The sequence below is a fragment of the Thunnus maccoyii genome, chromosome 15 (genome assembly GCF_910596095.1).
Source record: "Thunnus maccoyii chromosome 15, fThuMac1.1, whole genome shotgun sequence".
NCBI lineage: Eukaryota > Metazoa > Chordata > Actinopteri > Scombriformes > Scombridae > Thunnus > Thunnus maccoyii.
The window spans coordinates 9,800,604-9,812,712 of NC_056547.1; the positions used below are offsets into that span (position 1 = coordinate 9,800,604).

At 38.9% G+C, this 12,109-nt stretch overlaps 1 long non-coding RNA gene across 2 annotated transcripts; it reads left to right on the forward strand.

The window, feature by feature from the left end:
* The first annotated feature begins 5,097 nt into the window (after positions 1-5,097).
* Positions 5,098-7,810, forward strand: LOC121912534. 2 transcript variants are annotated; one of them, XR_006100081.1, is made up of 4 exons: positions 5,098-5,470; positions 5,662-5,790; positions 7,593-7,621; positions 7,719-7,810. It is a non-coding gene; the product is annotated as an uncharacterized LOC121912534 (long non-coding RNA). The 2 variants fall into 2 exon arrangements; XR_006100082.1 differs by having other exon boundaries at positions 5,098-5,214.
* Positions 7,811-12,109: the final 4,299 nt, after the last annotated feature.

Here is a 12,109-nt window from a genome sequence, read left to right on the forward strand (position 1 = left end):
GTTTTAGGAGGTTATTTTCAAACAATGCCTTAGGTTTTAGAATGGTTTTTTTTAGAGGGAACCTGAGGTCATAATGGGTTAAAGAGGACACATTTCCAGGTCTATATTTTTATTCTGGGGCTCTTTTTTACGGTTCAAAAAACTCCATATTTATACTGATACTGGCCAACTTCCTGCCACTCTGGAGGCTACGTCAACGAACCGTGAAACAACCTACAGCAGTAGGATTTCACCACTTTTTCTTTAACTTTACCCAAAACATCAACTTCTCAAATACATACTGTGTGTACATGTTTGTGGACACTGCAAACAGCCCATGGAACAACCTTAGCAAAGTTTTGGAACTTTGACCATGTTTAACATAGATATCCGACATCATAACAGTATAAAAATGACAGAAAACCAGAAAAGGCATTATATGTCCCCTTTAAGAGCACCTCTCCTTCTGTTTTCCTGCAGTTTGAAGCCAGAGGTGTAAATAGGAATCTAGTTATTGCGTGTCATGAGGCCTAATAGCTTTAATTCTCCCTATGTTTCATTATTACATCAGTCATTAGTCATTGGACTCACCACCTGAACAACCACCTTTTTGTCTTTTGGCTACATGAGTCAACATCTCATTAACTGCACAGTGGCATATGTCATGCTTATTCATTGTGACCCCACTACTATCCCTAAGGACATTTTTTTTAACAAGGTGTGGGAATACCTGATACCTCTTGTGCTTTAAGTGTTTAACTCTCAGGTTACACTCTTCACTGGGGGTGAGGCTCTTGCATTTTGTTCCCTGTTTTCCCACAGAACCTCAGAGCAGAGAGGCTTTGGTACGTTCTGTCCTGCATGAAACACTGGAAACCGGACACCACCTCACTCCTCAATTCAGGCCGAAGGGATTGGAGCACGCAGGGAGATCATTTTTCAGCTCTCACGTCAGACGCGGGAGTTTACCTGAAAGGGCTACGCCAGGTTCAGGCTTGTCAGCTCTGTACTGTAGGTGCTGCCGGAGGAGCTGCAGCTTTAGGAGCTCAGGTGGTTTAATCCATGACCTTTACCAACCTGTCTATTCCTCGCAGGCCTCACTTTTTGGAAGCGTGAGAGGTAATCCTGCTAATTAAAGCAGAGATCCAATAGATACGTGCAGTGAATATGTATTTATCATGGTATGATAATTAACTCTAATCTGATACTGGATTTTTGAAGCAAATGTCAACATACTGTATGTATTTGACCGTGAAAACATCTGCTATACTGTATGTGCCAACATTGAATTTTTTCGCTCAACAGAAAATGTTTTTGGCAATGATCTGTTAAATTTGGTCATTATAGTCACAGCAGATATGATATGATCTTTAGTATGGTAAATTAATTTTTTTTTTTTTTTGCACATTAAATTTTCCCAGAAATGACAGTTTTTTAAGTCAAAAAATGTGAATAAACACAAATACAACCAAAGATATTTGGTCTCTTTACCAGCTTTCTCTAGAGCTTTCAACTGCAGTGATGGATGAGAGGATGGAACTTCAGTTCAGTTGTCATGGAGATAGTTCAACTGTCATCACATGACCTTACCAAGTAACAACTGAGCAATCTCCATCTGCTGAGGAGGATTGTGAGATGTGGTTGAAAGCTCCAGAAAAAGCTTTCAACAGTTTTTTTTGTCAAACTACTATTTGGTCACAAATTAACATTTATGCTCAATAAAAACTACATCAAACTTGAGTAAAGCTAAATAAGAGTCATAAATTTAAAAAATAACTCATAACACTAACAAGCAACCTTCATTGTTGAAGAGCTGAAAAAGTGCGGAGCTTTTGTTCCAAATTACGTGCTGAAAGTCAATTTTGAGTTATAAGTAGTGATCGGCAATCCTTTGTACTCTCTTCAGACTGATTATGGCTTCATCATGCTATACTTAAGAGTATTTATCGTCTTTATTTCTCCTTCGGCTGTTTTTCCTTTTGCTCTTACTCTCCCTGCTGTGCTCCAGCTTGTTTCTAGATGCCATTGTTTTCTTCTCTTGGTTCGCACTCCATATACTGTATGTATATTTCCCATCTGCTATGGGTTAGCAAAAAGCTTACTTTCCCCCCCTGTTTATGTAGTAATTTGTTTACTGACAGTCGAAAGCAGTAAGTCGTTTTTAACTGCTTGTGCTGATTGTCTGCTTCACATTGTTTCGTGTTAATTGCTTGCATTGTACACATTTTCCATGTTGCTTGCCTCAACCCCTCTCTAGCTTTTTATCCTCTGTGCAGCTGCTTCATCTTGTTGCCTGTTTTCTTCTGTTCTGATGTTTCATGTTGTTTCACTTCTGTCTTGTGTAATGTTATATGATTACAGCTTTAACTGCTTGATTATCTGCTTAACATTGTTTAGTATTCATTGCTTGCATTCTCATACTTTGCATGTCTCCCACTTCACTCTCTACAGCTGTTTCATGTTTTTGCCTGTTTTTTTCTCTGTTTTAATTGTTCATACTGTTTGTTTTATTGTTGTTTTAATGGATAATCTAACATCTGGCCAAGGGACAACAGCTAAATATTAGCATGTGAATAAATAAATAAATGAAAGCTTCAAAATACTGTGTAACCATCAAGTAATTCATAAAAAATAAAAAAAATCAAATCATACTAAATAGGATCTCTTTCGTTCTTAAATAAAGTAATGTGGAGACCACTAAGTACAACAAAAGCCAGTTAACATGGACTCAAGTGGATGGATTTCTTGTTTGACACACAGCTGGCCTTCATCTCAGTTCAGCTGAGTTCAGCTCAGCCCGTCACGGCTCAACAGGTGTTTTTACCATCAGACATTTCAGCCTCAAAACGAGCACTGCGCTGAGTCCCTCACAGTCAACCTCAGCTTAGTTGAACAGGATTGCGGCTCATATAACTTAACAGAGAGAAACCGCAACAGAAATATTTTTTTTCACCTGAGACAAGCTCAGTTCTTCTGCAAGACATGTGTTTGTGCTAAGAAGGTCTTTGTTTAATAGTTAAACCTACATTCAGTGATGTAGCACCAGCTGAACCAAACTTACCTGCCGTCACTGTTGTTTAAATTAGACAGCAATAGCAACTCTGAAAATATTATGGGTTGTTTGTTTTATATTTGAATAGTCATTTTTGATGATCAGAACTGGGACTAATAATTTAAACCATCTTTTTATTTCCCACCACATCAATGCTGACGTTGCATTTTGGGGGATTTACAACCTCTGCTTTGCTGTTTGTTCAGTCAAGTGGGACCTAATGAGGCCCTCTGGCACAACACCAGAAGTCTGGTTCTTGATATAAAGTAGGAATCTTATGTTTCAGCACAATGGGGATGTTTTATTTTCCAGTGGAGCTGCAGACTCACAGGGCCTGCGTATGTGGGTTTTTTTTTTTGTTTTTTTTTTGAATGTGTGAGTGTGTGCTTATACTTACATTAACAGGTGTTAGCAACTGTAACACCAGATGCCAGTACAGAAACAAGACGTGTTGAGGAAACGGATTTCTGGAAGTGAATTTTTAACACCACTGTGCCAGACTCATCCTGTGACTGGCTGCTTTGCTATGTAGAGTGAGTTACTGTCACAGATCAGAGAGTGTATTTTCAGAGAAAGGCTCAATAGACACTGTCTCTATTGTGGAGTCAACCTATTGCTTAACCCGTTAACACCCACCCCCCTTTGAGGCATAGTTTAGCTATGCATGGCTCTACGGTCCACCATTTTCATCCAGACTGAAATATCTCAACTATTTGATGAACTGCCACGAAATTTGGTACAGATATCCATGACGCACAGAGGATGAATACTACTGACTTTGGTGATCCCCTTACTTTTCTTCTTGTGCAATCATGACGTTCACTTTTGTGGTTTTAAAATAGATGTCTCAATAGCTATAATATTGGATGTACTGCCATAAAATATGGTACGGGCATCCATGTCCCCCTCAGGATGAATTTTAATAACTAACAATCCCATTAGCCTCATTGTGTTTATTGCTTATTAGCAAATGTTAGTATGCTGATGTTAGTTTTTAGCTCAAGGCACCACTGCGTTGTACATGGATTATTTTTACAACAGGGTCAGGGTTAGATATCTTACTTTTTTCACTCTCCTGCCATAGTGCTGACTATATAACTCTTCCTTGAATCAGCCATCAACCAGCATTTGTTTGTAGCTTCTGATAGACTAAAACCAAAGCTAATCTTAATCATAATTAGTAAATCAGCTCATCTTGACGATGACTTGAAAGTTAAGCAGCACAGTAAGTATGCAGTTAAATCTGTTGGATATTATACCTACAAATCAAAAACTCAGAGGCCTCAATTAAGCAGCAGGGCACTGCACCATAATTCCTTCCTCCTACAAAAACAATGATACCACACACTCCCACCACCAGGCATAAAGCCATGCCATGGATTACTATCAGAAGCTACTGGTTTCCAGCATGAACTCACGCTGGATGAACATAAGGATTCTTGGTTTCCCTCTTTAAGCGCTGCTTGCTCCTGCTAATGGGCTGCTGAGAGGGCAGAGGAGTACATGGGAAACAAGCTTGTTAATACATCTTATTGCGCTAATTCTATGGGCTTTTCTTATGTGACAAAGAGGTCAAACACAAAACCAACTGCTTATTCTTCGGTTTTGTTCTGCAGTAAAACCAACCAGTAAATGAAGCACATTCCTGTGTATAGACATTAAAGCTCAGATGATGGCCAGGAAAGCAGTATTGTACTGCGGCCTTTGTGTTTAGATTTGAATTAAGAAACTTTAACCAACCTATTAACTTTTCACTAAACCCGCCATTTAAAGAGTTTGGAAAGTGTCTTTTTTTAGTCTTTCAAAAACCCAAAGTACAAGAGCAAAACTGTGAATAACTGATTAAACAGTCTGTTCGTGTGCTCAGTGAAGGCTCATTAGTGCTCAACATTAAATACGTATTCTGTCTGTACTCTGTGTTCATTTCGTCTGTATTTGTGCACGTTTTCTGAGAGCAAGCTGCAAACGTGAGCATGTTTGGCTACTAAGTTTATAATAAAAGCCCGTTCACAACTAGCATATCCACGGTGTAGTATTTCCCCACTGTGTGGAGGCCAGTTCTGGATGCTGAGATTAGGCTAACATTAGCAGCAGTTTACACTCCAGCTAGTACCTTAAAACTGCAACTGAAACAAGCATAAAAGCTAACAAGCCAAAGGGTTGTGTTAGAAGAAAAAATAACAGTATGATTTTGCATTTTTCCTAAGCATACAAGTGATTGGAGTCAGCTGGAAACATCCAAGTACAACATTAGCTTAAATAGCTAGCTAGCTATATGGCTGTTTAATCCACCAGCAACAGTCTTTTCAGCTGGCAAAACTGAGAATTGCTGACAAGAAATGAGACGCCAGCTTTTGTCTGCCTCTGTATACAATCCAGGATCCATTGTTTCAAAAATTACTAAGAATTTTGAGTGATTAATATGCCACCTTTTTCAGGGTAAACTATATGTGCTGTACTTTCCACCTTTAAGTACAATTTAACTGTTTTGCACACAAATTAATGTCAATAAATTAACATTTTAATGAAAACAAGTATCTGGTTTCTTAATCTCAAACTCTAAACTGATATATTTGTGACATTAATGGCTGACACACTAACAAAACACTTTTTTTTCTCCTCTTTATCAGATCTAAAGGCTAAGGTCATTTGAGGATCTGGATAATCAAACTTCTGTAGCTGGACAGAAACTGTACACCCGCAGTTTACACTGAAACAAACTCTTGGTGTTTCCTAAATAACATGGAGAGGCGCCACAGGTAAGTCCGAAACAGACAGCTGCTCTTCTGCATGCGTGTGACCTTGAAATGGGGCTTTAGTCCATAACAGAGAGATGATTTATCATCATTATCCAGAGGAAGGACTCTGATGTAACACTATGTTGCATCATCAAACAATTTAGCCAGATTGGATGAACTGTTTTGGTCAGTGTTCAAATCACCTGTATGTTGCTTCAAGAAGCCACAGCATGAAGGCGTCAGCCTTCAGTTTGTTGACAGTGAAAACGTTTTTGTTAACCTCAGCTGTCCCCCGGGTGCTCTTCACGTTGTCTGGGACGGCGACTGTGCATCAGACATACAGGGTCAGTGACCTCAGCTGTAAGCCTGAGGCTGAAGGGGTTTCCCAGTATATATACAATGGTTCACACACACATATGTACAGGCCATGTGTCCAGAATAAATCCAATTAATTGCCATTATTGCGAGTCAGAGTGAAACTCCACCTGCATTCTCCCAATAAATCTGGTTCATTTATTTTTAAGTTTGAGCCTCTATTATTATTATTGAGTTAAATTTTGACACGTGAATTTCAATTAAGGAAGCTAATGTAGCCTATTAGCTGTGCTGCACCATTCACTTACATATTTAACCCTCTGTGAGAGTAATTGCTTCACAAAAGAGCAAACTGAACAATGTCCCTTTAGTGATACAGTAAAGCTAAAGAGTTTGCTTGCTAGCTAGCACAGAGAACTTTTTTACTCTCTTCAATAAGTTCATATTAAATGAAATGATGTAATTACTAATTAATTGATTAGTCAACTGAAATTTAATCAGCAACTATTTTGATAATCAATTTTTGGGTCATTTTTGAGCAAAAATGCAAAACATTCCTCACTACGACCGTCTCAAATGTGATGATTTGTTGCATTTGTCTGTTTTACATTGTAAACTTATGATTATCACAAGAATAAACAGATAGGTCTGATGATATTTGATGCTTTTCCTTTTGTCAACAAATCCAATTAAAAAACCAAAACCACAAGTTTTCCGAAGTGGAGCTGAAATGACTAGTTAATCGTAAATCGAAAATTAATCGTCAACAATTGTGATAATCAATTACTCATTTCAACATTTCCTGAGTCCGGCTTCTAAAATGTGATGATTTTCTGCTTTTTCTTTGTTTCGTGTGATAATAAAATGATTATCTTTGGGTTTTATACTGTTTCTCAGACAAAAAAAGACATTTGATGATGTCATCTGATGTCATCCAGCAACTTTTTGATGGGTGTTTTTCTACGTTCTGACATTTTATAGAACAGATTATCAGCAGATCAACCGATAATGACAATAACACTTAGCTGCAGCCCTAATATTTACCAACCACAATAATAAAAAACCAATTCCAAAGCCAGAGCCAGAGTATATGAGCAAGTCATTTCATCACAATAACCATAAAGCCTTCATTTGGTTCCTCTGTTATCGTCTCATGTCATTGTGCTCAAGTTGCATTGTTGTATCAGCGCACTTCATTATGTTTCACACTGGTTGCTGTCAGTCAACTGCTACCCACACAAAGGAAAGAGAATCACTGCCAGAATGTGGGGTGAAATTTTGGGTATCTTTGTTTGTTGCAGAAGTTAATTTCAAGCTTGGTTTCACACTGTAAAATTTGCACTTTAAAAAATGATGACAAACTAAAGTTATTACGTATGGTAACAGATTGTGAGAACTGTAAACTGAATGTAGGCAGGAGTAAACAGTCGATAAGTGAAGAACAGAAAATTTTCTGACATCCTGACAGCTCAGTAAAACAAAGCTGCATCTGTTCTTCTGTTCTGCAGAGACGGATGTGAGAACAGCAGGGGAGCAGGTATGAATCCTCGCAGGCCTCCACACACTCTGCTCTGCTCCCTCCTGTTAAAGCTCTGACCAATATTTCATTGATTTTTCCCCATTTCCATGACAAGATAGAGAATAGGTTTCAAAGACATCATATCCTCGGAGCTCTAACCCAAATGTAGCAGCAGTGGAAAAGGCTTGAGGTTGTCGTGCCGGTGGGACTGAAGTCTGGCTGGGCTTTGCCGAGAGGGGCTCGTCTGGTTGGGAAACAGCTGCCATGACCCACTTCTCTGCTTGTGTAGCTTGTCTCTTGGATTTGATGTGATGAAATGGGCTGAGCAGACATAAAACAAAAGGTGGTTTTATCTTTGTGATGTCGTGAACTAAAAGTGGCTGTACACAAAGGGCATCTTTGTCTCGTAAAACAATAGAAATGTGCTCTTGCTGCCTTTTTGTGTCGTTTTCTGATTTGCATGCATGAAAGAGGAAAACATGAATTCAAGTGACCCAACAACAGCTGCAGTGAAAGAAAAGTTAACTTGCCATAGAGAAGTGAAACCCACATTTGTAGTACTGTAAATAGTAAAAAATCCAGCCCTTGTTCACATCATTTCTCAACAGGATGTTAAGTTGTTCAGTCCATATGTTTAAACAAAGATGGTAATCTAACATCATTTATTTACACCTGTTTATTCCATATTTCTGTTTTTTTTTTCACGGCTTTTGACAAACAGCAGTTCCCATAAACCCTAGACCAGGGGTTTTGTAACTTAAGGTCCACTTCTGATTGTTAAAAAATTTCCGAGGACCACCTTCCCAAATAAATGAAAAAAATTAATGTAACGTGACAAAAAAAACTGGGCTGTAAATATGAGTGATGCCACTATCAGCTGCAATGACCAAAATAAATATTCTGCTTACCCTCAGTGAGACACTTGGTCTTGATTCTCGGAAATAATGAGATCAAGTCGTGGTGAGATGGATGAGAGGCTGACACGCAGAGTAGCTTTCCAAGTTGCTTTCAGTTTGTTCTTTGTCTTTGATTTTGTGACAGTCACAATGGAAACCCCTGACTCACATAAATAGGTGGTGGTGAAAAACAACAGAAATTTGACAGAGAGGGATATTGACTGGCAGCCAAGCATCCAGAATGAAGCAAGGTCAACTTGTGTGAGCTGAAGCTTCAGGCTGCTGTCTGCTAGTAGTTCATCAGTTCATTTCCCAACACAGTGGATACAGACATGTCTTCTGAGGCAGGATCCACAGAGAAAGCTAGCTAGCTAACAGTGGCAAAACACGTTTGTCTCTACCTAATGATGTGTAGTGATTGGATATTCAAACGTAACTGGTCACTGAAATTATGCATTTTTTTATTTATGTGAATTCTTGAGCACATTTAGATATAAAAATAAGGGCTGAGGCTGGTTGAGAACGGCTGCACTAGACCATCACAGATGAACGGCTGGACAGATGTGTGTCCGTGGGTGAGTCGAGGGCTCGAGGTCAGTTCAGACATGACTGTAATAACAGCAGGACAGAGAGGAATGAACTTCTGTTACGATAACAGAAGTACCAAAACCGGACATGGTTTACAAATGTAGCTGGTTTATAAACTGGCTAAATTCGTATCTTATCTTTTTCTTTCCGTTTTGGCCTTCAGTCCAGGCTAAAATGTTTTTCTCCCCTGAAAACTCAGCTTTTCCAAAACAGAAAATGGAGTTTTGTAGAAATGCTGTGATATCAGTGACATAACAGATAGTGACAGATAGCGCAGCATCACATTGTTTTTGAATGGCGTTTCACTGGAAGAGGACGAAGATTAAACACAACGACAATAACAACAATGGTGGACGGCTTCATGTGAGTGTTATTCTCCTAATTGTCTACTTTGATAGCTTGCTTAGAGTTAAATGTAGCCATTTATCACCTTCCTCTTTCTGTCACTGACTTGCTCATCTGTCGCCTGTACATGTAAGAGAATAATTATGTTTTGGCATTTTAATGCAGATGGAAGTATTTGCAGAAACGAGCTGAAACTCCAAGTTAAGTTTCCATGGGAGCTGTTGATTGGTTGTTTAACTACTAAGTCACACATGTTTCATTTCTGATAGCAAGTACTGTAGCGGGACTGATTTGTCTTAGAAAATGGAAAGTAAACTCCAGGAACATGCTTCGGTTTTTCAGAAAGATGAAAGAAATGCTGAATGAGAGTTTTCACTGAGTTAAAGAGGGCTCAGAGGCTGGAGGCTGGCTGCCATAGTAATAGACACACACTTTCAATTAAATTCCTTACTGGATCAAGGATTGTCTGTGACCCCTGTTCCTGGAAGTGAAGATCCTGGATTTCCCTGAGGTTCAGTTCAAAAGCCTCTGCTATAGCCTCAAACAAGTTAAAACCAGTAGCATTAGAGAAGAGTTCACCCCTCACTGCTGTAAGTCCACTTACATATTTGATGAGGTTGACTGAACGTCTGTGGTTTGATATCACAAGATCCAGGAATGACTAATGAGCGCTACGCTGGTATGTGTGTGTGTCAAATACATTTTCATAAAAGCTTTCAAAGAATGAGAAAGCTTCAAATAGCAAAATAAAGGATTTGTTATATTTTTCTCATTGTGAACAAACCTCATTAAAAGACCAAAACATAAAATGAAATGATCCTTCTATGATATGTTGTCTGTGTAGCTGAAGCCTCATGTACAGGTAGAGTAGCTTATTCCTCTGTACTACAGAACTACTAAAAACAAATCAGTCAGTCTCACATACACAGTCATACTGCCATTAAAACTCAGAGCACCAAATGTGTTGTGATCCAGAGCAGAAAATAATAAATGTATGAATGAGAATCGTTTGCTACAGCGTCCGGCCGTTTTAATTATTTAGCCTTTTTTTCCTCATGAAACTACAGTAGATGTTTGTAGCCATATTTATATCTTTAGTAGGAACAAATGGGCTTTAGGTATGAGGATTGATTTTGGTCTTTTTATGGAATTTGTTGACAATAAGAAAATTATGATATGAATGATAACGTCAGTCTTAACCCGGCTAACTTTAGCAAGCTGTGAAGTCTGTTCTAATGCGCCCTACTTAATTTTTTAAACCCATAACAAAGCTGTCCTCTTAAATAAAATTTGCATTTAATTTGTAATCTGATTCATTTTATCAAATGGTTCCAATTACCTCAATAATCCTAAGAGCTAAAGAGGAGCTTTTTTTTGTGTTTGTTTTTTTAACATAGAAACACAACCAGTCATGTGATATTTTTGACCAACACAGACAAGGACTCAGTATGTGAGAAATTTTAAAGTTCGACACTAGTTGTGTTGAAAACAGCTGAAATTTTCCCATTTCAATGGACGCCGTCCTTTTGAGGGCTTGTTAGATGGCAGAGCAACAAACAATTTAAGCTGTGTGCCAGAGTCATGAGTCTGAACGTTCATCACTCAATGGATCACAAGAGAAGAGAAGAAAACCTTTGTTTGACGTTGTCGTCATTCCCTTGACGTCCACAACAATGCAGATTTGTTCTTTAGATTGTGGAGATTCTAATATTCCTACACAAACAGCAAACATCATCCAAACAGCACTTTGTGTTTTCTGCAAACGTCCTCTCTTTTACCTTAAGAATTTCTTTGAATTTCTTCAGCCATTGACGTGGAGCTCGGTTATAAAAGAGCTCAAGTTGCTCCTGTGTTTATTCACTGGAGATGAACTACAGCAAACAAACAAGGAGAGTGAAAGGTTAGCCCTGTTGTTTAGAGTCAACTACATCCTGTACAGTATAATCCCTAAACGGAGGTCTTTTGTTGTGTAGGACTGAGCTAACTGCAGGGCGTGGTGGTATTGCTGTACCATACCTCGACAGAGCTGTCAGCATGAAATACGGCCGTCCTCACCTCACAACAAAAACCAAGAGAAAGAGGAGAAGGGAACACCAAAACCAGTTTTGAATGCAGAGATGAGAGAGAAAGTTAAAATAAAGACTTTACCACATGAATTATGGTTCGGACAAAAAAAGGACTGCGGTCAACAAACTTAAATCATGTTCATGGCTCTGAACTAAATCAGGTCATTTTTATAATGGGAATGTTGTATCCCAAATGACAGACAAATCCACCCGCGGTGTGACAGCGATATACAGTAAACGCCCCTGTAGGCTGAAAACAGGCGAGGGCAGGGGAGAGAGTGGCAGTGATATGTGAGAGAATGGCTCACCAGACTTGTTATTATAACAGGACGTGGCCATTTGTGGCTCCCCTCGGCACACCTCCAGTTTCAGAATTGCATAATATGAGAATAGGAAATTCTCCTGATAAACTTTCTATTGTTCCAATGTGCCAAGCAGACCAACAAAACAAACATAACATGGGCTTGTCCAGCGGCTAGTCCAAACAACAACGCCTGCTTCATGAGATGGATGTGAAGGCAAGGTGCAGTGTGTCACCAGTAATTCATTGCATAACTCACAAGTGTATCTCTTTGTGTAACTGTTTGCACATTTAAAACATCATGGTCAAA